Here is a 24,532-nt window from a genome sequence, read left to right on the forward strand (position 1 = left end):
CCACTTAGACTGTTTGTCCTGGTCCCGGTTAGTGCAACCCGAGGCAGGGGTGCTCGCTGCAAGGGCGGTAGCAGCGGCCCTGCAACTAGGGTTCGGTCCCCTCAGACACCCGTCAGCAGACATGAGCTGCTTGCGATGCGGGGTAAGATCCCGAGTAAGTCTTTCCCGTCGAGCAGGGAAGGCGCTCTCAGCTGCAGCGTCAACACAAAGGCTGCTGAGCACAGGTCAAGTCTGGGCATGAGAAGAGCTTGTAAACCCAGGGGAAGACCAGCGACAAACTGGGAGACGCGTTTCTGCACGTATAATACGAAAAGAATCAATTTCCAGGAAAAATGTAAACACTGCGACCTAAAAGGCAAGGACTCATGAGCTAAATCATAGAAGAGGGAAGAGAAACGGTAAGGAGAGCAAACAGCAGGTCAGACAGGCGGCCTGCACAGCAAACAAAAGGTGCCATCACGTCCGCTTTGATCAGGCCGCGGACGGGCGGGGTGTCCGCAGAGCGTGCTCACCCGCCACACTGCTGCTGAATTGGTCAGGCCGCTGGAGGGCAATGCTTGGGGTCTGTTAAAATTTTGACTGTTGAGAAATGTAAGTACATGTAGGTAAAGAGGAGACACAAACAAGAATGTTTACTCAGGCGTTACTTGTTTAGTAAAAAACAGGAAGCAACCTGAATTTCTGTCAAGACATTTGAGTTTCATACATTGTGTGCAGCATATTACGGAGCATAAACCACCGATTGTGGAATCAGTGCCTCTCACACTCACATGGCAGTGTTTCCAGTCTAACTGAAACATAGTCTATAGAAGACGGTGTAAAATACAGTAGCATTTTTGTTTTAAAAGGAGATAATTCTATGTGTTCACACACGTGGCCGGGCCGATGGCATTCAGGTCGGTTGTGAGTGTGCTTGTGTGTGCTCGTGTTGAGATGAGCATGAATATTTCCTCAGATCCAAAGCTGCTGGAAGCATGTGTGTCCCTGCCGGGGGGGGGGGGGGGGGGAGGTCCCGCCAACAGGAACGAGAATGTCAGCTGAACTCTTTGTGCTGGAATGTGTCCGTGCACCATTTCAGAGCGGACCCCTGGGTGGGAACAAATCTGTCCTCGTGTGTCAGTGACCTGGGCCTGTTACTTGACCTTGCCTAAGTCCCCAAATTAATTTCTTTGTGTGAGAAATGGAGACAATAAAGCTTACCTCACAGGGAGCTCAGCACCAAATACTAGATTAAAGGAAGTGGATATTTTAGCCCCAGTCAAAACCCATCCTCTCCACCTGTCTGACCAACAACTGAGCTGCTCGTCACAGCACTGGTTACGCCCTGTGCTAGGGTCCACGTGTTAAGGACGTGCTGGGAGCGGGTGGTGCCTTCCCTGAGGCTCGGGCTCCGGGGGGCAGACAGGGTGCAGACGGCCGTGAGGACCACAGTCAGACCTCTGCAGACAGGGGGGCCCATCCAGGGAGGCCGTGATGCCATCCAGGGTCTGTGAAGATTTCATCTCCGGCCTCGTTCCTATGTCTTGAGGGTTCGAAGGACAAACAGTAGCTAACTTTGCATTGTTTTACAACGTGTTCGTTGTAGGAAAGGTATCAAGAAGAAGAGTGAGTCTGAGCCACGGGCTCAAGCTTCTCCTGGACTTAAGTTAAAGCCGCTACACGACCCAGCGGCGACCTTCTGCCCAGAGACCCCCCATTGAGTGTGACTTTCCCGTCCCAGCCCCGTGATCACTGGGTGACCAGGACTAGTTGGGGTCTGATTTCTGTCTCCTGCCAAAGTAAAGCCCTCCCTCATGAGGAAAGAGAATAGAACAAGACAAAACGCTCCCAATACGTCATTAAACTGTCGCTACCAGACAGCCTAGTTAACGGCGTCTCCTCGTGTACTGAGAGCTGCGTCTTAGTCAGAAGGTGTAATTAGTGCTTGGGGGCCAGTGTCCTCACCACTGATAGGTTGGGGTGCTACGCAACGGGAGAGAAACTGAGAAGCTAAAAGGTGCGTGTGCCGTCCTCTCCATATCTCAGTATTGTCAGCACTTCTTTTTATTTCCTGCCCATATTTATTCGTGTCCATTGTGCATTTGGGTTATAAGCATATTATACTTACAATTTTGCAACCCTAATACAATAGTACCTCGGTTTTCGAACGTCTTTCTTGACAAACATTTCGGTGTACGAATGCCGTAACTCCGAAAGTAAATGCTTCGGTTTTCGAACACGCCTGGGAAGTCGAACATGTCAGGCGGCTTCCGCTGAGTGCAAGATCCTGAGGCCTCGCTGTCGGCTGTTTTCGAACGTCTCAGAACTCGAACGGTCTTTCGGGACGGATTATGTTCGAAAACCAAGGTACCACTGTAATTTGTTTCAAAATTACATCATAGTCACTTAAAACATTCCTGCAAAGTCCTCAGAATTACTTGCGTTACCGAGGGAAGAGGCTTGCATGACTGGGCACTGGTTATCTGCTGAGTGTCTGATGTGTTATTCATTTAATCCCCCAGCGACCTACAGGCAGGAATTACTGTCCCCACCTTAGAAAGGGAACCTGGGAGCAGGTGGGTCTGCAGACCAAGGAAATGGCTGGCGGCTGATCAAACCAGAACTCAAGTCCATTGGGCAAAAATCAATGGTCTTCGCATTTATACTGGGCAGTGGACATGTTTTAAATTACGCAGCCTTCCTGCATTGTCGGGTATTTCAGTTGTTTTTCGTTTTCCACTCTCCTGGGTAACTTGCCAGGCCGAAAGGTGGGGAGTGAGTGAAAGAAAGAGCACTGTCTGTGTCAGGTGTGCTCAGGGAGCCCATGGCCCCACCTGTGCAAGGGCGGCCAGAGCCAGTTCTCCCACAGGTGATCCGGCTGGGTCCCGGGCGCCTGGGATAAACCCGCAGCGCACTCCGTCGTCATGACGCCAGCTCAGCAAGAAGCTCCAGGTGCCCAGCCTCTGGTCTGGCTGCTTGAAGGGGAAGGTGGTACAGCCATTGGGGGGCCTTGGGCTCAGTGATTAGCAAGGCTTTGATGTCACCTCCTTTAAATGGCCACTTAAGCAGGTAGACTGGAGGCTTTTTCATCACCGTCTGTGTACCAAAATCCATACCAAGAAGATTAGGGTCTGCTTTAATTAGATGTGACCTGGCTGATACGTGTCTGAACACTGAGCTTGACAAGACGGGGGTTAGACCGTCCCAGTGTTCTCCTGTGTCCGTGCCCTATTCCTGTCACCTGTGTCTGTGGGAGCATCTCCTAAGGCGCTACGCTGCTTTCCCTAGCCAGCTTCTCCCTCTTGATTTGGAATACGGTGTTTTTCTTTTCTTGCCTTTTACACTCTGCCCTTGCTATGGTTTCCCTGGAAGCCACCTCACCCCCAGGCAGCTGCAGAGAGGGCCACGCTGGACGAGGCACTGGTTGCCTGTCCTCCCCGGCATCCTGTATCACCGCGGAATTGCCCCGTGTGGCGCCACTTAGGAAAGAAGACAGTGCTGGGGGCTCTGTGAGCGCTCCGGAGTGAGAGTGCTGCGTCCTCGTCCTGCGTCCCCATCGGGCCCTGTGCTGGGCCTTGGGAGGCCCCAGGAGGGACTTCTGTGCCACGTTCTCAGGCGGGGCTTCCTGGCCACGCCCTGCCCCCTTCTGAATTTCTTGGTAGCGCCTCTCCCAGCTGACAGAGCACACACTGTATTGGTCTGTCTTCCTACCGTGACTGTGGGTCCCCTGAGAGCTGTCACTCTGTGTGCTTTCGTCCCTGCTGTGTCCTTGCTCCCAACACGATGCACAACAAACACAGGCGTCCACACCTGATGCTGGATGGAGTGAGACTGTCTGTCCTCTCCAGGCTTCCACTGGACCAGAATGAGCATCCGCGTCTCCTTCCAAGGGACACAGTGCCTGTGCTTCTCCCCAGCGTCGCACCCTGTTCTCCCTTGTTTGCTGTCGTCTGACTGTGGTGCCCCTCGTCAGGCTGCTTGCTGCGTCTCGCCTTGTCTGGGTCACAGACTAAGATGGCATCTCACAGGGCTGTTGGAAGGAATGAACATGTGACAGGTGAGGAACTGTCCAGGCCCAGGGCCAGTGCGAGCAGATGCCACACTGTTTAGTGACAAGGCCCTTCCCACCCTCCGCTTCCCATGCTCCATCCTCCTCAGAAATCGTGTGGCTTCCCTTTCTGTGGAATAACGTTGAAGCCACAAGCCTCTGAGTGTGCAGAGGGCAAGGTGGCCATGCGACGCTCTGAGCGCTCACTGCTGGCCTGGCTGCTCCCAGGTCAGCGTTCCAGGCCAGTGCCCAGGGAGGACCTGCCCCAATCCATCTTGCAGCAGAGAGGGCGCGGGCACAGAGATGGATGGACTCCCCAGGTCGCCACCTGGCTGCTGGCAGGGTCACTCAGCCCTCCCCAACCGAGGCTCCCCGATGTCTGAAACAAGGTGACAACAGCCACCTCCACGTGTGGGGGCTTCTTGTAGGGGCCAGAAGAAGGAACAGGGAAGGTCTTCACAAACCTCCCACGTGCTGCACGTCTCTTCCTGTGTTCAGACCTAAAGTAAGTCCTGGAGGCAGGGAGACTTGGAGGGTATGGGTGGCTGAGGCCTTCACCTCCTCCTGTGAGCACCGTGGGGTTTTAGGGCATGTGTGCGTGTCATGATCCGTCTGCCCCAGGACCCACGTCCTTCCTTGAATGCTCCACCCCGTGACCTGTGTCTTCAGTGAGAAACGGCACTGGCACGCAGGAGGTGGTGGGTGGCAGGCTGCCCTTCTCCACGGCACTCAGCAGGCCTTCGTCCCCAGGACTGAGCTCAGTGCACAGAACCCTGGAACCCGAGTCCCAGCCTGTCTGCTCCTCCTCGGGGCTGCCCCACCCCGGCCTCGCACTGCCACCATCCTCCCTCTGTGAGCCCCGGGCCATGTGCCTTTCCTCGGTCCATGCGGCAGCGCCTGTCCTGCCCTGAGCACCCTGGGACACGACCCTGTTCCGATACTGTCCCCAGGCATGCGGTCCACGTCTGTTCCTCAGCTTTGCTGAGCCCCAGGCTGTGCCGGTGCCCCCGGTACAAACACGCATAGGCAGGCACCAGTCCTACATGACTGGGCGCAGGTGTCCCCCCTGCCCTGCTGCCCTAAGAGGCCCGCCGCCCCGCACGCCCACGAGCCCCTGCCACTTCACTCGCGGCCCAGCCTGTGGAGCTGGGTGGTGGGTGCGCTCACCTGTCTAGGGCACTCAGCTTCCTGGAGTCCCAGTATTTGTGCCCAGCACGTCACTATTTGTGAGGAACGAACCTGCAGCTGTCCCACGAATCGTGGCTCAGAAGAACACGGGCTGAGTATCAAAGTATTAAGTCCCCGCCTGGGAGCAGAAGAAGGCAGCTCAAGCCTCCCCGACTGCTGGGGGGGACCAGGATTCCGACGCCCAGGGGGGAATGTGAGATGGCGACAGTTGGGGTGCACTGGGCCTGCTGTCAGGTATTAGCTGTTGGTTAGGTGTCCGGTGAGGCCTCCTGAGTACCGAGTCGTTATCTGCCAGGAAGAAGCTGCAGGGTCAGCTCCTGCCCATACGTGTTGAGCCCTCCCAGTCAATACTCGGACGCGGTGTGTTTAGCAGACATTGTCACCCAGCGGTCGGTGTGGGAATGAGCCCTGGACCTAAAACACGGAGCATCAGGCAGCAGGCCTTTGCACAGTGGCATGAAGAGCACTTTGCAGAAGCCAAAGGGCGTTGCCTGTTGGCACCCGGCAGTTACCCTTCTGGAGCCCGCCGGCCAGCTGGACTCTTGCCTTCTAATATTGTCCCTTGCTTTTGGAGAACATCGCAGGAGCTAGAAGGGGACGGCAGCCTGCCTCCAGTGTCGCAGACGCTCACGTGAGCTGAAAAGGGACCCCTCTGGAAGGACCTTGATTGACAGCCAAAGTTGCAGCAAACCAGGACCCCGCGAGGGCAGCTCACGCAGGTGTGCCCTGGCCCCCGCTTCCTGCGCCATGCTGAAGCCTTGAGGCTGAGCTTCGGGCACCACGGGGCACTGCTCTGGGTCTCGGGGGCTGTGAGATTTGCTTGCCCACCCCAGCAGGGTTGCAGAGGCAGACTCCAATTGGTTGGATGGCGGCAGTCAGACCCACTGGCAGACAGACGCCCATGCTGAGGGCTGTCCTTTTAGCTAAGAGTAGAGGGTTGTGACCGGGTCCGCAAGGGTCATGCAGGAGAAGTCTGGACGCCTGGGAGAAAATGCCACCAGGAACCTGGCCGCAGGCGTCCCCGCCCGGAAGGGTGTGGTCGGCTCACTGAACCTCCCAAGTGTCCCCTGATGCGTCTTGTGAATATTTTAACAGCTGTATTGATGAAATTCACATAGCATAAAACTCACCCATTTCCAGGGCACAGTTCTGTGCAGTTACCAGCACAGTCCGTTTTAGGGCGCTTTCATCACCTCCAAAAGTAACCCCATGCCCTTAGCTGTCACGTGCACACCCACCCTACGGCCTGGCCCTAGGCAGCCACTAATCTACCCTGTCTCTCTAACGTTCTTCATCTGGACATTTCACCTGTGGGCCTGGGTGACCAGCTGCTTTCTCTCAGCGTCATGTTTTCTTTTCTTTTTTTTTAAGTTAAAGTTTATTGGGGTGACAATTGTTAGTAAAGTTACATAGATTTCAGGTGTACAATTCTGTATCACATCATCTATAAATCCCATTGTGTGTTCACCACTCGGAGTCAGTTCTCCTTCCATCACCATGTATTTGATCCCCCTTACCCTCATCTCCCACCCCCCACCCCCCTTACCCTCTGGTAACCACTAAACTATTGTCTGTGTCTATGAGTTTTTGTTTCTCATTTGTTTGTCTTGTTCTTTTGTTGTTTTCAGTTTTATATACCACATAGCAGTGAAATCATATGGTTCTCTGCTTTTTCTGTCTGACTTATTTCGCTTAGCATTATACTCTCAAGATCCATCCATGTTGTCACAAATGGTCCTATTTCATCTTTTCTTACCGCCAAATAGTATTCCATTGTGTATATATACCACAACTTCTTTATCTATTCATCTACCGAAGGACATTTTGGTTGTTTCCTGTCTTGGCCACCGTAAACAAAGGTGCAATGAACATTGGAGCACACGTGTTTTTATGTGTAGATGTTTTCAGATTTTTTGGGTAGATACCCAGGGGAGGGATTGCTGGGTCATATGGTAATTCCATTTGTAATTGTTTGAGGAACCTCCACACTGCCTTCCATAGCGGCTGCACCAGTCTGCATTCCCACCAACAGTGTATGAGGGTCCCTTTTTCTCCACAGCCTCTCCAACACTTGGTATTATTTGTCTTGTTGATGATAGCCATTCTGACTGGGGTGAGGTGATATCTTATTGTGGTTTTTATTTGCATTTCTCTGATGATTAGTGATGTTGAGCATTTTTTCATATGTCTATTTGCCATTTGTATGTCCTCTTTGGAGAAATGTCTCTTCAGGTCCTCTGCCCATTTTTCAATTGAGGTGTTTGATTTTTTGTTGTTGAGTTGCATGAGTTCCTTGTATATTTTGGATATTAGCCCCTTATAAAAGGCACTGTTTGCAAAAATCTTCTCCCATTCAGTTGGTTGCCTCTTTATTTCGTCGATGGTTTCTTTTGCTGTGCAGAAGCTTTTAAGTTTGATATAGTCCCATTCATTTATTTTAGCTTTTACTTCCCTTGCCTTTGGAGTCAAATTCATAAAATGCTCTTTGAACCCAAGGTCCCTAAGTTTAGTACCTAAGTTTACTTCTATGCAGTTTATTGTTTCAGGTCTTATGCTTAAGTCTTTGATCCATTTTGAATTAATTTTGGTACATGGGTACAGATAGTAGTACAGTTTCATTCTTTTGCATGTGGCTTTACAATTCTCCCAACACCATTTATTGAAGAAGCTGTCTTTTCTCCATTGTATGTTTTTTGCTTCTTTGTCAAAAAATTATCTGTCCATATTTATGTGGCTTTATTTCTGAGTTCTCACTTCTATTCCATTGGTCTACGTGTCTGTTTTTCTGCTAGTACCATGCTGTTTTGATTATCGTTGCCCTGTAGTACAAGCTAAAGTCAGGGAGTGTGATACCTCCAGCATTGTTCATTTCTCTTAAGATTGCTTTGGCTATTCGGGGTCTTTTGTGGTTCCAAACAAATCTGATGATTTTTTTGTTCTATTGCCATTGGGATTTTGATGGGGATTGCATTAAATCTGCATATTGCTTTGGGTAATATGGCCAACTTAACTATGTTGATTCTTCAAATCCATGAGCACGGAATGTCTTTCCATTTCTTTGTGTCTTCTTCAATTTCTCTTATAAGTGTTTTATAGTTTTCAGCATAGAGGTCCTTCACATCCTTGGTTAAGTTTATTCCTAGGTATTTTATTCGTTTTGCTGCAATTGCAAAAGGAATTGTTTTTTTATTTCTTTTTCTGAGATTTCATTGTTAGTATATAGGAATGCAATGGACTTTGTACGTTGATTTTGTAGCCAGCCACTTTACTGTATTCATTGATTGTCTCTAGTAGCTTTTCGGTGGAGTCTTTAGGGTTTTCTATATATAGCATCATGTCATCTGCAAAGAGTGACAGTTTAACTTCTTCATTCCCAATTTGGATGTCTTTTATTTCTTTTTCTTGCCTGATTGCTCTGGCGAGGACTTCCAGCACTATGTTGAAAAGCAGAGGTGATAGGGGACAGCCCTGTCTTGTTCCTGAATGTAGAGCAAAGGGCTTCAGTTTTTCACCATTAATTGAGATTAGTTGAGGATTTGTCATATATGGCTTTTATTATGTAAAGGTATTTTCCTTCTATACCTATTTTATTAAGTGTTTTAATCATAAATGGATGTTTTATCTTGTCAAATGCTTTTTCTGCATCAATTGATATAATCTTATGATTTTTGTCCTGTATTTTGTTTATGTGATGTATCACATTGACGGATTTGCGTATGTTGAACCATCCTTGTGCCCCGGGGATGAACCCCACTTGGTCGTGATGAATAATCTTTTTAATGCATTGTTGCATTCGATTTGCTAGAATTTTGGTTAGGATTTTTGCATCTGTATTAACCAGATATATTGGTCTGTAGTTTTCTTTTTGTGTTGTCCTTACCAGGTTCTGGTATCAGGGTAATGTTGGCCTCATAAAATGAGTTAGGGAGTACTGTCTCTTCTTCAATTTTTTGGAAGAGTTTGAGTAGGATTGGTATTAGATCCTCTTTGAAGTTTTGGTAGAATTCACTAGTGAAGCCATCTGGTCCCGGACTTTTGTTTTTGGGAAGGTTTTGGATGATGGATTCAGTTTCGTTACTTGTGATCGGTCTGTTTAGATTTTCCAATTCTTCATGGGTCAGCCTAGGAAGGCTATATGTTTCTAAGAACTTGTCCATTTCGTCTAGGTTATTGAATTGGGTGACATATAGTCCTACATAGTATTCTTGGATGATCCTTTGTATTTCTGTGGCATCCGTGATAACTTCCCCTTTTTCATTTCTGATTTTATTAGTGTCTTCTCTCTTTTTATCTTAGTGAGCCTAGCCAAGGGTTTGTCAATTTTGTTAATCTTTTCAAAGAACCAGCTGTTAGTCAGATTAATTTTTTCTATTGTCTTTTTGTTCTGTATTTCATTTAGTTCTGCTCTGATTTTTATTATTTCCTTTCTTCAGCTGACCTTGGGTTTCACTTGTTCTTCTTTTTCTAGTTCTTTAAGGTAACGTAAGGTTATTTATTTGGGATTTTTCTTGTTTTTTGAGATAGGCCTGTAATGATATAAATTTCCCTCTTAAAACTGCTTTTGCTGCATCCCAAAAATTTTTGTAGGATGTATTTTCATTCTCATTTATTTCTGTGTATCTTTTGATCTCTCCTGTAATTTCTCCTTTGACCCTGTCGTTCTTTAAAAGTATGTTGTTCAATCTCCATGTATTTGTGTTTTTTCCTGCTTTCTTTTTGCAGTTGATATCCAATTTCAAAGCCTTGTGATCAGAGAATATGCTTGGTATGATTTCAATCTACTTAAATTTGCTGTGGTTAGCTTTATGTCCCAATATATTGTCTACCCTTGAGAATGTTCCATGTACACTAGAAAAGAATGTATAGTCTGATGTTTTAGGATGAAGTGCTTTATAAATGTCAATTATGTCCATTTCATCTAATGTGTCATTTAGGGCTGCTATTTCGTTATTTATTTTCTGTTTGGATGATCTATCCATAGCTGTCAATGATGTATTTAAGTCTCCTATTATAATTGTGTTTTGGTCAATTTCTCCTTTTAGTTCTGTTAGAAGTTGCTTGGTATATTTCGGTGTTCCCTGATTGGGGGCATAAATATTGATGACTGTTATGTCTTCTTGTTGTATAGTCCCCTTTACTATTATGAAATGTCCATCTTTGTCTCTTGTTATCTTTTTCACCCTGAAGTCTGTTTCATCTGATATCATTATGGCTACACCTGACTTTCTCTGGGTACCATTTGCTTGGAGTGTCAATTTCCACCCTTTCACTTTGAGTCTATGCTTGTCCTTGTAGCTGAGATGTGTCTCTTGGAGACAGCATATGGTTGGGTTTAGTTTTTTGATCCAGTCTGCTACTGTGTGCCTTTTTATTGGTGAGTTCATTCCATTTATATTTAGGGTGATTATTGATATGTGAGGATTTCCTGTCATTCTATCTTTAGTTTTCTGGTAAGGCTGTGTCTCCATTGTTTCTTTGCCTTTTTGTTGTTGTCTATTATTTCTGTTGGGTGGTATTCTATGATGTTTCCCTCTGTTTCTTCTTTTATTACAGTATATATTTCAGTTCTGGATATTTTTTTGAGTGGTTACCATTAAGTTTATGTAAAAGAAAGTTTGATATTTAGAGTATTCCATTTTCTTCAGCACGCTAGCTTTCTCCATTCCCATATTCCAGTTCAGGCCTTTACTCTCCCCCTTTTTATGTTTTGGTTGCCACAAATTGTCCCTGTTGATAGTAGTCAGATAGCCTCCTTTAGTATTTCTTGTAGTGCAGGTCGTGTATTAGAAAATTCCCTCAGCTTCTGTATGTCTGGAAAGGTCTTTATTCTTCCTTCATATCTAAAGAATATCTTTGCTGGGTATATTATTCTTGGCTCATAATTTCTCTCTTTCAATAGTTTGAATATTCGGTTCCACTCCCTCCTGGCTTGTAGAGTTTCTGCTGAGAAATCTGATGATAATCTAATGGGCTTTCCTTTGTAGGTTACCGTCTTCTTTTCCCTGGCTGCCTTGAGGATTCTTTCTTTGTCGTTGATTTTAGACAGCTTCAATACAATGTGCCTTGGAGAAGGCCTGTGGGGATTGAGGTAATTAGGTGTTCTATTTACTTCTTAGATTCGAGGATCCAGTTCTTTCCACAAGTTTGGGAAGTTCTGATCGACTATTTGTTTGAATATATTCTTTGTTCCCTTCTTTCTTTCTTCCCCTTCTGGTATGCCCATTATTCTCATATTGCTCTTTCTGATGGAGTCAGAAAGTTCTAGTAGAGTTCTTTCATTTCTTTTCAGTTTCAAGTCTCTTTCTTCTTCCATCCGTGTCATTTCCAGGTTTCTATCTTCGATGTCACTGATTCTACCCTCCATCTGGTCAACTCTACTTCCTAAGCTGGCTAGTTCATTCTTAATTTCTTCTATGGAGTTCTTAATCTCCACAAATTCTATTTGGTTCTTTTTTAAAATGTCAACCTCTTTGGTAAAATGTTCATGTTGTTCTTTGATTGTGTTTCTGAGTTCATTAAACTGCCTTTCTGTGTTTTCTTGCATCTCATTGAGTTTTTTTCGAACTGCAATCTTGAATTCTCTGTCATTTAAATCACATATTTCCATATCTTTCGGTTCATTTTCTGGGGAGACTTTTCACTTTCTTTCTGAGCTGTCTTGTTGCCTTGGTTATGCATGGCAATTAATGATTTATTATTTCTCTTCCTAGACGTCTGCGGGAGTGGATCCTGCAACAGGTTGATAGAAGAGGTCTTTCTTTTGTTTTCCAGTATGTGTTGGTAGACTGTTTTATTTTCTCTCTGACTGCAGCCCTTTTTTCTCTCTCACACTGTAGTGTTATGTTTTCTCTGCACTATTCCAGCTTCTCACACAATGGGGGGATTCCCTGGGAGACGGGCTTCTCCTCTGTTAACAGTTCGCCTGGGTTATAGGGCACCGTGTCCCTGAGGGGATGCGGAGAGCTTTTGAAGTTACAAAGCTTTTCCTGCGCCAGATTCAGAGCCCGAGTGTTTCAGCAGTTCTGTTTACTCCTGCAGGGATCCGCCCAGGTAGGTGGGGCCTGGGGCGGGGTGAGAGGTGGCCCAGAGCGATGGCAGCGACCACCATCACAGCCGGTCCTGCTTCCACAGCTCCCTCGCTTTTGCCAGAACTAGTTGGGCTGCGAATCTGTGTCTGGGGACCACAGTTCTCAGAACTGCAAATATTCTGTTCTTTTGATCTTTTGACACCGCTACTGTTCCACTTCTAGCACCGGGCAGGTGGGGGCGGGGCGAGCTCTGGGAGGGTTGGGAGGGGGCGGCTCGTCTCAGTGCCTAAGGCTTCCATTCTCTGTGGCAGTGAGGGCTTAAACCACTGTTTTCAGCCTTCCTCCCTCAGTCTTTGCTCCGAGGTCTCTGCCATGAGCATTGGGTTCAGCAGTGTTATATGCTGTCCCCTCAGCCCTGTGGGCCATAAGCGGAGCCCTAGCAATCCAAGTTCTTTCCTCTCCCGCAGCTGCGGTAGCTCCGGGATGCAGCGAGCTCAGAGCACTGAGGTAGGTCTGCATCCTGCGCCCACGCAGCTCCGTCTCTGTACTTCTCCCTTCCCTCCTCACCCGCTCGTGTGATTTGCCCACCTTTAGGTGAATTCAGTAGTGGGCCTCTTAGTCTTGCCTGTCTGCTGTGCAGGGAGTCCTTTGTGGAATTATAGTTATTAGATTTGTTGTAATTTCCAGGGGAGATTTCCAGAGGCTCACCTCACGCCGCCATTTTGATGACATCTAGAGCGTCATGTTTTCAAGGTTCATTCATGTTGTAGTGAGCATTAGTGTGTCATTCTGGTTATAACTGAGTAACGTGCTCTTGTGGAGAAACCTCACTGCACTTATCCGTTCATCTGTTTATAACTGAGTAACGTGTTCTTGTGGAGAAACTGCACTGCATTTATCCTCATCTGCTGGTGGAAGTTGGAGCTGGTTCCACAGTTTGGACGTCACCAGTCGTGCTGCTGTGAATATGCTCATACAAGGTCTTGTGTGCACTTGATCTCGCTTCTTACCCAGGAGTGGGACTGCTTTTTTTCCTCATACTTTGGTGTTATAGCTAAGTTTCCTTTGCCAAATCCAAGGTCATGAAGATTTACCCATGTTGCCTTCTAAGGTTTTTATAATTTCACCTCTTTTACATTTGGGTCTTTGATCCAATGTGAGTTCATTTTTATATATGGTGTGAGGTAAGGATCCAAAGTCATTTTTTTTTTGCATGGCAACTCTCAAGTCTATTTCAGTGGTCTCTGTGTCTATGTTTATGCTGCACTATACTATGAGTATGTCGATTACTGTTGCTTTGTAGTAAGATTTGAAATTGGCAAGTGTGAGTTCTTTGTTTCGTATGATATTAGCTGTGGGTATATCATGTGAATCCCAAAGCTGACAAAGCTCCCACAGCACAGCACAGGTCGGTGTCTGTTCTTTCTGTGCTGCACATTCTTAAAACGGGCACTGGAGCCATTATTGGCAGTTCCAGTGATGAAGAATCCATTACTGCAGGAGCAGCCATTATGTCATTCCATGGCTCCATTGTGACTTGCCCAGAGGACTCCAGGAGACACCAAGGCCTGGCCCAGAGGAACGAATCTGTAGGATGGCTGCACCTGCCAAGTGGCCCCATCAAGTGTGCATGTCACCCTGAAGTGCCACCCTATGCAGCCTCAGGCCTGGCCCTGCGACCAGACCACATTTAACTGCACAGCTTCTCCACACCAGGCAGAATGCCCAGTCCTGAGCCAGCCGCCAGTCCTCCTGACGTGACTTCTTGGGTCTCCGTTAGCAGCGAGTTCCATTCTGAATGTTCTCACTCAGCCCCGAAGAGCTACACATGGAAGTGGTGTTTCTTAGTTTCCTGCTTCCTGCGCTTCTCACCTGTGGCACCGTCCATACAGAGAGACAGCTGTAGCAGTAGGAAAACGGGAGAATCCACTCAGGAGTCCTGCCAGAATGCGCACGACCTTGACACACTCTCCACTTCATTCTGCAAACACCAAAAATACAAAAGGAGAGTTTCTGTAGCACTTCAGACAGGCAAGTAAGCAGAGTGTTGCAATACTGTGTGATAAAGCACTTTCTGACTGAAATGAGGGCTGCAGAAGAGAAGACATGGATGGAAGGAGTGCACAGATGGGTGGTCAGTCTCATGATTGTAAGGGCACAAGGTGCCCTCTGAGCACAGAGGAGGCACCTGGGCCAGCCTGGGCCCGGTGCCCTCAGCTTTCTTGCTGAGGATGACCGGGCACTGAGTCACAGAGCCAGAGGGTCCATGCACACACAGGGGCGTGGGGAGGCGAAGGACACAGGCCATGCAGCCTGGTGTGGTGGGGCCGTGGGCATTGCTTCAGGTGGGCTCAGCAGGTAGGCTGGGGCCCCGTCCTGCAGAGCTGAGGGCCTCACGGTAGGGCACTGCTTTACCTTGAAGGTAGTGGAGAAACACTCTGGAACTGTGAGCAGGAAGAAGGTTGCCTGGCATTCATTTTACAAAGTTGTACGTTAGAAAGTGGAAGAAAATGGATGAAACGGGAGCTGGGCATTCAGAGAAGAGGTGAGAAGGCCCACACCATGGTCAGAGCTGTGGATTACAGCAAAAGAAATACAAAGGGGAGGGAAAATGCAACAGACCTTTGAAAGGGAGACGTGGCTAACCCCAAAACAACTGGCTGTGGGGCAGGGCGACGATGGAGATTTGTGGGCTGGCGGCGTGCATAATGTCACTATGCACAAACACAAGTAGACAAGTAGAAGGTTTGGCTGGATGTTCAGTGAGTGACCCTTCAGCCTGCTCGTCCATAATGGTTTGCGTGGGATAGCTAAGTAGAAAAGTCCAAAAGGCATCAGGAACAGTGCGAGGCTCAGGCAAGACAGAGGCTGGAGGCACAGGTGGCAGTGCCCCCTCCCCATGCAGGTGGTATTGTGACAGTGAATCGAGCTGGACCGGAAAACACAATGTGGCCCTTGGGAAGGGCAGATTCACATGATGGAACACTTGGAGGCTTTATCTGGGCTGACGGGGATGCCTGCTCGGTTCCCCGTCATTCCCAAGGCTGGAGCGGTCACGTCCAAGCCCACTCCTGAAAACACCTTTCTGCTGTTGCTGATGGAGCCAGTGATGAGTGTGCTGCAGTTGGGGTGACATGTGGGGCCCCCGAGGACCTGAGCAGAGCTGAGTGTGCTCTGGGAGCCCTTCCACACACCCCATGGGCCCGTGGGCAGCATAGCCCTGCAAGGTTACCCAGAGAGCACATGCTGTATGTGAAATGTTGGCTCCTGTTGTGGTTGCCATGTTGCCTGTAGTATTCATAATATGCACACTGGATCCAGGTGTCAAATATATTTTTCACAAAGGGTCACATTGAAAAATCTTGCAAGCCACCAGCCTAGTTCCACATAGAAAAGATGAGCCAGAGCCCCAGCAAGGACAGCTGAAGGAAATGGCACCTCCTTTTAGAAAAGAAGGTGCACACCGAGCCTGGGACTCCCGCCTGGCCCCGCCGTTTTCCCAGCTGACCCGCAGGGAACGCATGGCTGTGCCCTAGAAAGGGGGCACGTGGAGTCCCATCATGTCCTCCAGGCTATCCTTCACTGTTTCACTGCGGGCAACGTGGGCTTTGTTGCCCGACTCACTGAGCGAAGATGGGCCAAGTATTTCACGTCTTTCCAGCTTCTGTTCGAATCTGCAAAACAGGGAAAGTAACACCCACTTGATGAGATGTTGTAAAGACGAGGCCCTGGGAAGCCACCTGGTGCCCAGACGCCTTCTTCCCCCACCTGCCTTCACTCGTCTGTTTCATCATCGATCAAATGTTAAGCACTGCTTGTCCTGTGTCACTGTGTGAGATACGAGTGACACAGTGGTGGGACGTGCTGTCTAACTGCTTGTGAAGACAAATAACCACCAAAATAAATGCAAATGTGTAACTGGGACAAAAACTCATTGGGGCACATACAATAGTATTCTTAAAACTTTAAAATGCAACTGAAGTTCTTAAAGATAAATTTGAGAAAACCAGAAGATAGAGAAAAAAGAAAAACATATGGAAAAAAATATGAAAGCTAATCAATGGAGGATAAATTTAGACAATCCAAATTCATTTACTAGAAATTTAAAAGAAACTAGTAAAGAGGGAGAAGTTATCAAAGAAGGGAGAAGCACGTCGCCAGGGTTGGTGGGCTTGCTGCTGTGTGCGGGCTGGGTGCTGCGCAGCGAGAGGAGAGAGGTCTGTGCCTGCAGAAAACCAGGAGCAAGAGAAGGTCCTGCGAGCTGCTTACAGGGGACACTGGGCTTCTGAGGAGCAGGGAGCCAGACTGGCCTCAGCTGCAGCGGAAGCCCTGCTGTCTTGCTCTCGGGAAGTGATTTGCGTGGAGAAGGCCACACGTGAGGGTAAAATGAAGACATTTCCCGACCTGCAAGTCCAAGGACAGAACCTTTCGTTGTTGGTCTTCATTGTGAACAGACGCCTGGGGCTGAGTGTCAGCAAGTGGAGCAGAAATCCGGTAGGAGCCTGTCTGGCATATAACAGTGCCCTGCCCCATCTCTGCCGGTGCAGATGCCGGTGCATCTCTGAGGGTGAGGCAGGGAACCCTGTGCCACCCGCTGTGGCCAGGAGGTGCTCAGTACCCCGCTCAGCCCCTCTTCTTCTTTCAGGTTCTCCAGGGGAACCCTTGAGAATGTACATTTTTCAAAAGCAAACGTAATTTGGTGGTTACCAGAGCGTAAGGGGGTTGGGGGGTGGGGGATGAGGGTGAGGGGGATCAAATGTACGGTGATGGAAGGGGAGCTGACTCTGGGTGGTGAACACACAGTGTGATTTATGGATGATGTGATACAGAATTGCACAACTGAAATCTATGTAATTCTACTAACAATTGTCACCCCCAATAAATTAAAAATAAATTAAAAAAAAAAAAGCAAATGAAAAGAAATAAAGTAGGTCTGAGACCTTGATTTCCTCAAGTAAATTTCCCAGAGAGAATTTCTGCCACTGACTTTTAATGTTAAAAGATGAGCTGGAAGTCCGATAGGTTCTGAATGCTGGCCGCCCCCTGGTGCTGTGGCCTCAGCCTTGTCCTGCTCCTGCTCCTGCCCCGAGGCGGGGCGGGCGGGCGACCACTGGGCTTCCCACAATGGCTGCCCAGCTCTCAGTGCCAGGAAACCTCGCTGAGGGAGCAGTGTGAACACACTGCTTTCAGATACAGTAACATTCCTGTGTTTCCAACTCATTCCTGTAAGAGGCATTGTCTCACATGGTTTCATGCTTAACAACACGCAAAATGCACAGGCGAATCTGCTGCGGTTTATGTGACAACTGTGCTCAACAGGAGTCTCGAATCCAGCTGATTGGTGCTGAGGACCTGGAGCTGGGTGGGGCCGTAATCGACAGCTTGCTTGTCAGTCATTAATATATGATTCAGCTACTTAAACAGTGTGAGCTGTTTCTACATGTATTTCTTGATAATATTACTAGTATGCAGTTGAATATTGGCTGCTTGGAAAATGCTTCTTTTTATAACCATAGTTTTCTAAAAGAATTTAATTTAAAAAGACAGACATCTGCATATGTCAGTATTAAAACTGAACATGGTTTCTATGAATTAATTTGTTTTAATTTTTGTCTTAGTAGATTATGTTGTATTTTTCTCAATTATTAGTGGTGAGTTTTGTTTCGTTTGGGGTTTTTAGGGTAAATTTAACGATGGCCATGGAATTTCTACTTTACCCAAACATACTATGTTACATTCTTTTTCTTTCTATTGATTCATACTTTCTATTTTTCTTTATACTCAAACTAAATGATTTTTCCACATATTTAAGTGGCAGCTGTGTTGACACTAACACCCCGCTGTGCTGTCCCCGACCTCGTGCAGCAGTGGCTTGGCCGTCCTCACACGGCCACTCGAGTCCCGCTGCAGTAAGGGGGCTGGATGAAGGAGAGGTGCCCCAGTGAGCGGCCAGCTGTCTGCCTGGGGCCCCGCTGTTCCCAGCAGTTACAAGGGACCAACCTGGGCTCCGAGGCACTGGGGCACATGACTGAGCTGGAGCACTGCACTAACGAGGTGTAGGTGTGCTCCCACTGGGAGCGGTGACGGCGGCCTGACGCTGTACGTATCATCTGATTTAGACGCTGAAAAACTCCGGGAATTTAATGCTTAGAGAACACCGAGCTCAGGTCATGAGGTAGTAAGAGGTCATGCTTTGGTAACCCACGTCTGTCTGATTTCCAGTCTTTTAACCATTAAACATGTCACTGGTTGGTTGAGTCACTTCTGTAACATAACCCGATCGATTAGATTTAGGATTAGGATTAGGATTAGGATTAGAATTAGAATTAGAATTAGAATGCCTCCACACATGTTGATAGAAGTGCTGTCTTTTGTTTCTTCCCTCCTTCTGTCCTCCATCCCCTCCTTCCCTCTTTCCCTCCACCTCTCCTTTTTTCTTTTTTCCTTTTGCCATCCAGTCAACAACCCATGTTGACCAACCACTAGGTGTAGGCCCGTGAGATAAAGGACAGTGGAATTGTCCCCGCCCCGCGCGGTGCACAGCCCAGAGCCTCCAGCCTGTGAGACAGACGAAGGTCAAGCTCGTAGTAACTGACGTGGAAGGGAAATCAGTCAATCTGAAGGAGCAGGTGGGGAGAAGTGCATTTTAAATGGCGAAGTTGAAAAGAAGAAAGGCAAGTCTGGTCTAATTCCTTTCTCTGTCTGGGAATTTAGGATTTTACATCCTCTGTGGTCTGCAGCCTCATGTTCTCGTCAAGACACACATGTTCAAACGCTTACTCACTACCTGTGTGGATGAAATCATGCCTTGGGAAAATTTAAGTATACAAGGAAAGGCTTTACACCTCAGTACCTAACGGTCAGAAAATAGACAAGGACGCAGGTTCCCAGGGTCAGGAAAGAGTCACTGAGTTCTGAGGAAAATGGCCCGATAGCCCCTTGGCTTCTCATTTGTTGTCCGAATGAGGATTTACAAAGGGACTCCATGTAGCACGTCGGTGTGGTGCCGGTTTTCTACCTTGCTCGTTGTCTGCAGTCAGTGTCACCCTGTAAATGCCTGAGCACATGACCTCCTAGCACAGCCAAGCACTGGCCTCACTTGCCTGTGGGGGCTCCTGTGAACCACAGGAGCAGGAAGCATCAGTCCTTTTAGTGAATGAACACTTTGAACAAGCATCCACAACTGTTGTTGGGTGGAACACACCCATTACCGCCACCCAGAGGTTCGTCCAGGGCCACCAGGGCTCGCTCGCGTTCCTCACCCTGTGCCCCAGTCCTCTAGGTTCTTCTAGGCCGTGTGTTTGAACGGGATTTCTGGCATTGGGAGGGGTCCTAGATTTGCAGACGAGAAAGCTGGGTTTCACTATGGCTCTCCCTCTTACTAGCTGAGGCGCTTTGAGCAAATGTTTTAACCACTCGTCATCAGTTTCTTCATTCATAAAATTAGCAGAAAAATGGTTAGATGACATAATGGATCAGAAGGTAATGTTCTGTAAACCTTGTAGCTGTGCCAACGTTGCAGAGACCACCCTAGTGCTACAGCCCCAGGAGACCCTGAGAAATGGCACACCAGGAGGGATGGCGTGTACTTCCTGAGTTGGAGTTAGGCTGCCATGCTGCCTTGTCGGCTGATTCTGCCCCAGCTCTCGGAAGGACAGTCTGTGTAAGGAAGCCTGGCGGGCTACTGGCCCTCAGAAACAGAAATTCTAGAATGTTCTGCATCTCACAGACTGCATGGTTGACTTGGCTGGCAGCAACAAGACTTCCCAGACAGGACCACCTGAGCATGTCTGGGGCAACCTTCTCAGACCCAGTAGGGCAGGCCCCATGTCTAGGAGGACGATTCTCAGGGGAACCACCATCCCTGGGCAGGAAAGAGGATGAAGGGCCATGCCGACTGTGGTAACGGGAGTGCACTCTAGGTTTCTGCCTGATGTCAGTTCTGCCGAACCTAAAGCATTTGGCACCTTACATTCTTGTTCATGTTTTGCAGATGGAAAAATCGAGGCACAGGGAAATTAAGTGACTTCGCCACAGTCACAAGCTGGGGAGGACCAGGATTAGAGCTTAGCGAGAACCCGTGACTCCGGGCCTGTGTCCTGCCCACAGAGCCACGCTGCCTCCTTTCCTGGGACAGAAGACTTCCAGCAAGGTAACGCATGGCCTCCGTTCAGGGGCTATGGGCTCCCTACATGAGTGTCAGGGACTGACCAGCACTCACTTGTCCTGACATGGGTTAGACATCTGGTCTAGACCCCCACTGTCAGCCTCATGCGTCCTTGTGGGATTGTAACCGGAGGCCACGTGAGTCCGGGGCTCTTGCTGCCTGCGCCGCTCAGCCAATAGGCCGACACAGGAGCTGGGTCATAGAATAAGCGTTTATTATCAGAGCACCGGTGGACTGAGAGGGCAGCGGGTTAACACGTCCACAAACTGCCTTCCATTCTCAGACCAGCTGGGGGTATTGAAGGGACAATCAGGGCACTCTCCCAGAGGCTGCACAGCGTCCCGGAGGTCTGTTCTCCTTCCATGATGTGCCCTCTCTGTCATCGCGTCTCTTGTGGCGCTAGTGGTCTGGGAACGGTGGGGGAGTAACCCGGGAAAGTGCTAAGCGATAGAGTTTGTAATTAGCAAGTGTCTACAAGGCGATCTTCTCAGATGAGGAGCAGGAACTGGGACAGGGCGTCCCGGAGGCATTCGGAGTCGGGGCCCCGCCGGGCCCTGCTTCAGAATCACAGCTGCCAGCTCCCCTTTAGCTCCTCCACCATCTCCGCTTCCTGTCAACCCGCAACGTCTCTACTGTATCCTCTTCCAGGCCCTGCCCCCACCCTGCCTCCTCCTCGTACTGTCAGCTCTCCCTCTGATGGACAGATAGACCCTGTCCTGGGACAGTGAGAACGCAGCTTTTGTTAGGCCCCGCAAGCTCTTACCTTGTCTTGTCCTTTTGGGGTCCATCCGGGACAGCCCTGTCTCATTGCCCGTCCACTGCGGAGTCTGGCTGGGTCCTACCTTCCTCCTGAACTTCTCTCTCAATTTCCCCGTTTACCTCAGGAGCCCAAATCCAGACAGTGTTGGGTGGAAGGGGTTTTTAGCATCACAGCCCCACATCCTACCGTCCGATGGATGAACTTCCACACATGGACGCAGCTAGACGATTCCACCTGTGCTTGACCACATCCTGGTGAGGCTCCAGCTGCACTCAGGGCCGCTGTCAAAACCCTATTGTCCCAACCTTGTGTTCCTTCCTTTCCCTACAGCCTTCTAGAACTTTCTCCCTTCTTGCCTTCTATCATGTGCTGTTTCTTCAGGTTCTCTTGCTGTCATTGGATCAGTCTTCCTCTGTGGATGTGTTTTATTCTGACTCGTGCCCTCTGAACGCTCCTTAAGGTGAGGTTGTGTCTCCTTTGGTGGAGTCCCTCTCCCATGGAGAAGGACATGCCAACATACAAACCGGTGTCCAACTGTGACAGCAGCCAACGAGCCATGAAGGCATTGGACTGCCAAGGGTAATGTCACTCCTTCCACAGGCCGAGTTCTTCCGTTTAGCAAGTTCTTCTAGACCCACTGTGCGTGTCCACCTCCATCTGGCCCTGCGGAAGCGTGTGGGAACATTCTTCTTATTGTGGTGTCTGTAGTGCATGGACATGCCGGTCATGGCAGAGACACAGTGAGGAGTCAGGCTCCACCCACAGATGGCGTGCCCGGCCCTTCTCTCCAGCACCCACACATGCTGCCCGTTTAACAGTCTGAAACATCTGAATGTCTGAACATTTTCTGTGGAATAGTGTATTTTGTCTCCTGTGAACACAAACATAGGTCACAGGTTACACGTTCTGTCACTTGTAGACATAAGTTCTGGAATTTTTCTGTTCTTTATCCTTTTAGTATTGTCCACCCCTTAAAAAATAAGTAAAACATTTTTTAAAAACTGAATTTTAAAAAACTTATAAAATCGACAATCACAAGGATCATTTAAATATCCATATAAATGAACAGTTCAATTAATATCTTTCTCTGTCAGAACATATTTGAATCTTTGAATTTCATTTTTCGTGCCTTTACCAAAAGTTGACTTAGGGAGAAGTTAGGTGGAAAGGGCTGAGTGTAGGCAGCCGGGCTCAGCGGCAACCTCATGGATCTGCCTGCGCCTGCGTGTGGAGAGTATTACTACTTACTAGGAGGAGTTCTCACGTCACATTTATGTTTTTATAACTGTCAAAAACAGATATGTCATCCCCTCTTCTTGTTCACCTCCACCTGGGGGGCGGGTGTCGCTGAGGCAGCTGCCCATCAGAGAAGGACGTCCTTGCTGTGGGCTGGCTGATGGGCACGCAGCCCCTGGGTGTAGGACAGACCACAGACGGAGAGCGGACAGCCAGCCGGGGGGCGGGGGAGACGCGTCTGCTGAGGTGGGAGGACTGAGCCCGGCGAGGGCCCAGGAAGAACTGGGCCCTCTGGTCAGGGCCCTCAGGACACTGGACATGAGGCTCGGTGAGGGGCTCGTAGCCAGGCCGGAGCACGTGGGACTCTTTCCAAATGCTGCTTGGATGACCTACAGTTTTTACTCATATTAGGTTGGTGCAAAAGTAATTGCGGTTTAAAAGGTTAAAAACAATTGCCAAAGCTGCAGTTACTTTTGCACCAACCTAATATATCGGGGGCGGTGGGGGGAATAACACCAAAGTTAAAAAAAAAAAAAAAGGCTGGAAGAAAACTCTTGCAGCAAATAAGATAGGCAAAGGGCTTACTACCATAAGATACAAAGGGCTGTATCACACATCGATGTGGAATTTTTAAAGAAAAGAAAAATAGGCAAAGGGGGAGGATAGCAACTTCACAGCATAGGAAATACAAGAGGCCAAATAGGAAAAGTGCCAGCTGTCGTGGCCAGGCGGAAAGCAGGGGACGCAGTAACGAGCTGTGTTCTTTCCCTTGGCAAAAGTAAAAGATTTGTGAGGTCATGGAGACTGGCACTTAGAAAGATGGGCATAACCATCCGGTACTAAAAAAGTACATGTATTTTTACACTTTCTAACAGTACTGACAATATCATTTTAGAAAACATATTATAGAAATATGCACAAAGATGTGTGATATTTATTGCACCTTTTTACAGTGGAATAAAGCAACTAAATGAAGTAAAACAACCTAAATATCCATTAGTGGGAAACTGACAGTAATGGTTGGATAGATTACAGTACATGCATTCTAGGCAATGTTATGCATCCGTTCAAGAAATGAGCTTAATCCACAGGCACTGACCTGGAGAGATAGTTGTGATTGTGGGTGAGTGAGAAATAGCAACTTACAGAAAAGTCGGCGTGTAGCGGAGCCTGCTCTTGTACACAGTAAGCATGTGAAAGGAAAGCCGCTCTGTGTGTCCCTTCTGTGTGAAGCGGAGAGAACGGTGGCTCCCTCTGGGTGAGGAAATGGGCTGGAGGAAGAGAGATTAGTGTAAGTGCTACTCTCCTCCCCACTGCTGAGCTGTGCGTTTTGTTCAGCTCAATAGTGTAGAGGACATAAAGGAAAGAAAGGCAGGTGTTGCTTAGACTTGAGCTAGTCAGCAGGGATCCAGTCTGGATTCTTCCCTGATGGAAACGGGAAGATAACATCCCAGCTGTAGATGTAATGGATTGATGAGGAAGCCAAACGGGGGCGCCAGGACTCCGGAGAAAACGCAGCGACAGGCTCATAGGTCAGGCTGGACTCAGGTGGTGTCCGGGGAGGTGGACGGGAACGGCCTCAAAAAGACAGCGGTGAAACCGGAACGTGATTGTTTCACAGAGGAGTGGAGAAAAGTCTAATACGACTTGTAGGTTTCAGACTAGAAGATGCGCTTCGTTTATGGAGTAAATGACCACTGAGAAGTGCCGGCCCAATGCAGGCTGGTGCTGATCTCCTCACCAGATGTACAAAGCAGTGGAGGAAAACCTTCTGACTGTAACGCAGAGAAACAAACGTGTGTAAAACACGAGAGGGGGGAGGCAAGAGCAATAAATGACAGTAAGACGGGAAGAGATGGCGTTCCGGAAAGAACCACTGTGAACACGGTTTTAAGTGATACGTGTGAGCTGGCCATCCTACGGGAGCAGCTCGCAACGTGGACTCGAGGTTGGAATGAGAGCCTGGTGTTACAGACACGGGGCTCGGCCTGCACCACGAGCAGCAGAGACATTTCCTGAGTGTGCGTGGACCTGGGCGGGACACTGTGGGGTGGGGGTGGGAGAAAGTGGGTGTTAGCACCCGGTCCTTTCAGAGGGTGACAGGCTCTGGCGATTTGGGAAGTAGG

General features: G+C 48.6%; 1 protein-coding gene across 15 annotated transcripts in view; it reads left to right on the forward strand.

The window, feature by feature from the left end:
* Window positions 1–24,532, forward strand: part of MYT1L (myelin transcription factor 1 like) — a 367,369-nt gene that overhangs the window by 211,835 nt on the left and 131,002 nt on the right. For all 15 annotated transcript variants that reach the window (XM_033124940.1, XM_033124939.1, XM_033124941.1 and 12 more), the window contains exon 5: window positions 20,237–20,395. The gene's annotated coding sequence lies outside the window, so the exon portion shown is untranslated. The remainder of the gene's footprint in view (window positions 1–20,236; window positions 20,396–24,532) is intronic.

This window comes from Rhinolophus ferrumequinum, chromosome 13 (assembly GCF_004115265.2).
Source record: "Rhinolophus ferrumequinum isolate MPI-CBG mRhiFer1 chromosome 13, mRhiFer1_v1.p, whole genome shotgun sequence".
NCBI lineage: Eukaryota > Metazoa > Chordata > Mammalia > Chiroptera > Rhinolophidae > Rhinolophus > Rhinolophus ferrumequinum.